Here is a 5107-nt window from a genome sequence, read left to right on the forward strand (position 1 = left end):
TTTGTTTTTGCACAGGGAGTCAGTGTGTGATGCAGGGAAGTTTTATTATTTGAAGCCCTGGAGGATAGCAGAAGTCACAGATATAGTGAATGATAAACTGGAAGGAAAGAATGACAACTTTCCACAGTGAGCTCAGAGATGCTGCAGTTTCCTGTGTTACTTATGTCTACTGTGACCTTGGGACAGAAACTAAGATGCTAAAATGTTTGTGTGTGTATATATAAATGTTAAATTTATTGCAAAAGATAGAAACAAATCACAAACTCTTTTACTATTAAAGGACAGTTACTTAAACTATTTGATTAAAATGGATTATATGATGGATTACGGTTGATTCTAGAGTAGCCTAAGTATATATGACACTAAGGTTGAAGAATCGTGTTTTGTTGCAGGGTCTGATCCTGGGTTTGTGTCTGTTACGTAGCTCATTGTGTGAGAGGAATAATCATTATTTGGGGTAGGCTGTAGATAATATAGGTAATAATCTGGTTTGAGCAGGGAACTGTTGCTTATAAGTGATATTCTGCTGTTCTTCCTTTTTGGACCTGTGTTGTAGTACACTGTCTGGATACTACTCTGGCTTTGTTGATCTGTTGTAAAGTCCTCCTGGTATGAGTCCTCGTTCAAGAAATTGGATCTAATATGATTGTATTACAGTGCTTGGCTGTGGATAAAGGACTGTGTGGTATGCGCAGGGTGGTAACTGGAAGTGTGTAAATATGTACAGCAGTTGGTAGAGTTTTGGTATAAGTTGATGTTTATGTGTCCATCCAGGGCTCTTTTTGTAGCAGGTACTCATTTGCATATTAAGTGACACACCCCTAATGTAGCCAATCCTCCAAGAGCTTACAGTAGCTCCTGTAAGAAGAGCTCTGTAAGCTCTTGGAGGATTGGCTACTTTAGGGGGTGTGGCCTAATATGCAAAGGAGTTCCTGCTACAAAAAGATCCCTGTTCGTATAGTGGTACATTGGTGTCCAAAAATTGACATTTTGGGTGATTCAGACTTGGGTTGACTGTGGGCTGAAAAATGTTAAAGTCCTGGTTTAATCTCTAGGGAGCTTCCCTCCCATGTGCCTGGATGATAACAGTACTACTGATACTTTTCGAGTATAGAAGAGGTGTTAGTAGGTTGGAGTGGAGGCAGGACAGAGAAGAATTTCAGAAAACTGTAAAAAAAATAGATACATCATAGAAAAGTAAACTGCAAGTGTAGAAATGAATGTTCTGAAGTTAGTGAGGTGGATGAACATGTCCTTCCACTCACAGATAGGGTACTTTTTGATCCATCCCATTGTTTTTGTTCAGCATGTTTCATATGTTTATAATATAGAACTCTGATATGGCACTCTTGGACGTTTTGATATTGGGGATGGCCTGAATATTCATAAAGTTTGCTTTGTTTATTTTAGTTAATAAGAACATCAGCAGAGAAGATTGTGGTAGAATGAGCAGTCCTCCATTGTTTTCCCGTATGGAGAACTTGAAAAACATTTTCTGAATCAGTTACAAATACAAACCAACATCAACTTCAACTAACACATTATTACTTTAAGTCACTGTATTGCCTTTAGAAGCAATCTAAAGGTCTCTTAAGGGACATACTACACTGTCAACAAACAATTAACAGTTGCCACTTGTGATGGTTCAAATGCAGTGGGATTCTAAGGTTTTGGAATGACATAGGAAAATAAATAGTGGCGTATAATAAGACTTCATACAATAAAATATGAAAAGTTTTACGGGGGGAAGGTTTGTATGCCTGGAAGTCATAGTTGACTTCTGGCGACCCCTAGTGGGGCTTGGACGTTTCAGAGACGTGGCTTATTATTCAGTCTGAATAAAACATAGTCTTTTAACCTGGCTTGTTGGAAATGTAGTAGCCTAAATGAAGATCTTGTAAATAGCTGGTGGCTATGGCCCTGAAGTTAAACTGGCTTAGATAAATGGTATAAAGGTAATATGATTTTGTTATTGAAATATCTAAAATATGTTATAGCTGAATATGATGTTAAATTGAGTTTAAATATAATGATGACTCAAGTAGAGATTGAAGAAAGATGGAAAACACCAGACTTCTCCAATAAAAATAGAAATCATATGGTGTGTTTCAGTGGTGTCAGATGTAACTGAATAACATTTTTTAAAAAATTAAATGGAAACTATTTAATGCCTTTTTAAAACTATTACAAGGGCCAACAAGATTTCTTTGGTTTCTTTTACCCAATATAAGGATACTTTAATCCTTTAATGGATAGATGATACCAATTATGAAGTATCATTCCTGTAACAAATGTATTGTGCGTTGAAATAATTTCTTAGTGAGTCAAACCACACAGAACTATCTATCTTATCCCAAAAAGCGGTACACAAAATAGAGGATCTTGATGGAAATACATTGGCATGGGAGCAGGAAGAATTTGCGGTCAAGTGTCCATTATGTGATAGCAGTGAAAATCCAGTACCTTAATGAAAATTAAGGTTGGGGTCATAAGGTCAGCTTTTCTTTAATTATGATTATTTTTTGATGAATTAGCTATTGCTTCTTCCAAATAAGAAGGAAAGTCTTTCCTCACTTGCCTCATAGGGTTGGTAGCTTGGAGGCTAAAACATTACCCTAGGATATCCCTGGTGTGCAGGCTAGGCAGAAGTGTAACAGATGAGGACTTGTGGCTTTTGCTACATTTATACATCTATATACACTGCCACAGGAAGTGGCGGCAGCTACAAGCATGGACAGCTTCAAAAGGGAATTAGATAAGCATATGGAGCAGAGGTCCATCAGTGGCTATTAGCCACGAGGTACAGATAGGGGCTCTGGGGCAAGTGATGCTCTGTCTTCTTGGTGCTTGGGTGGGGGGGTCAACAGTGGGAGGGCTCCTAGTGTCCTGGCCCCACTGGTGGACCTCCTGATGGCACCTGGTATTTCTGGCCACTGTGTGATACAAAGTGTTGGACTGGATGAACCTTTGGTCTGATCCAACATTGGCTTCTCTTATGTTCTTACGTTCTTATATCTTGTTCTGTTTTTGGTTTTTCTCACCAGTGTTCTTAATAACTATACTGGTTGTGGAAGGCATAGCCGTGGCTCAGAAGACTCAAGGTACAGTACAAGAAGTTCTTTGGGGAAAGCATTGTCATTCATGTTTATACATTAAAAAAAATAAAGTTCAGAATTCTTGTTTCTTTTGAGCAATTAAATGTGAAAAATAATTCCTTCATTTAGGAAAAAAACAGAAAAATAATAAAGCACGTTAACAAACTGATAACATATTCTGAGGCAATATACACTGAATGAAGAAATAGCTGTCTCTGTTCAACATATGTTCATATAATGTTGACATTAAAGGTCTATGCTAATTTTTTCCCTCACAACGCAATCGTGTGTGTTAATTGCTCCCTGAGTAGGAAGCATTCACAAAAAAGTCACTCCTGGATTTTGGCTGGCTTGCTTGGAGAATCAATTTGCACTGAATGTTCCATATGACGTTTCTGTGCATTAGATGTCTGTCTCTTCTCCCCCTCAAGTTGCTGTTCAGTCCTTATTCTTCCTTCCAAGACAGTAACACATGGAGGGGGAAAAACCTGGCTAAATTTGGTATTGGTGTAAATTGTTTTTAAATGCTTGTTTTAATGCTTCTGACTATTCATTATTGTGTTTGTGCTGCCGAATGGCCTAACTGCTACTGTGATCCGCCCTGAGCCCGTTTGCAGGGAGGGCGGAATATAAATTTGAAAAATATAAATAAATAAATAAATTCTAATTTCCATAGCTCTTCTGCAAAGGCTGAACCATTACAGGAACCTAAACGTTTCTCAATAGCCTAGTATATCTTGAGAAGTCCTGTAGTGGTCCAAAAATCTTGAGGACAGTACCCCTACAGCATTGCTCACCTTATCAAGAGAATATCCTGCCACCTTCCTGGAACTGTTATCCTAGCCATGGAAGAGCAGCAGCATAAAAAGTGTGAATGCTTTTTCTTGAAACGACCGTTCTGTATCTCATATAACCTACCTTAGGGCTGTGTGTGTTGGCAATCAAGTTACAGCTGACTTATGGTAACCCCATAGGGTTTTCAAGGCAAGAGAAGTTTAGAGGTGGTTTGCCATTTCCTTCTTCTGCATAGTGACCCTGGTATTGCTTGGTGGTCTCCCATCCAAATATTGACCAAGGCCAACCCTGCTTGGCTTCTGAGAGCTGAAGAGATCAGGCTGGTCCTGGCTATCCAGGTCAGGGATAGGGGCATATTAGCCGTCTTGAAAATCGAGAATCTCCATTTGTCTGTAAAAAGCCAGACGCAACTGCACACAGGCCCTATTCTGGTCAGGGCCAAATAAAGAGAAGAATTGGGGATAAACCCTTCAGTCCATGCTGGGTTTTGCTAATCAGCTTCTCCCCCACACCGTTATCAACAAATTAAAGGGGGGAAAAGACAGGTCCCTTTTTCAGAAGCAGTCTGAATAGCCCAGACTGGGCTCAGGCTCACAGAGCTTGGTACCTAAGCAGGGTTTGCCCAGGTTAGTACTTGGATAGGGGACCACCAAGGAAAACCAGGGTTCCTGTGCAGAGGCAGGAAATGGCAGACCACCTCTGTTAGATCGCGCTAACAAAGGATCGGAGAATGATTTCAGCTCAGTGATTCAGCTTTATTTGAAGTAGCGAACAAACACTCAAACGCATTCAAAAACCAGAACAGCTTAACATTGGAGCTATGCTCCTTTTAAACATTACCGGGCTAATATAGCCACGCCTATTTACAATTAACAACCAATGAGATTGATGAGTTAAAGGCCAATGAGAGTCTTTCCCTCGCTGGAGCTTGTGCAGTTCCTGATTGGTCGCTGTTAGAGGGCGACCAATGAGAGAGTGGTTCGGAGGAGCCTTCTTCTGGCTCAAGCTTTGCATGGGGAGTGAATGAGGCAATTCATACAAGCGATCTCAATACATTACAACCTCTGCTCAGAAAACCCCATGAGGGATACAATCACCATAAAGCAACTTGATGGCACTTAAGTATTGTTAATAAAAATGCAGGGGAGATTATTGAGTTCAGTAAAATCATGTGGGGCCTGAAGATCCCTTCCCCCCAACCCCACATCCTCCCCCCA

Source organism: Gekko japonicus, unplaced genomic scaffold (assembly GCF_001447785.1).
Source record: "Gekko japonicus isolate JY-2015 unplaced genomic scaffold, Gekko_japonicus_V1.1 scaffold794, whole genome shotgun sequence".
Lineage (NCBI taxonomy): Eukaryota > Metazoa > Chordata > Lepidosauria > Squamata > Gekkonidae > Gekko > Gekko japonicus.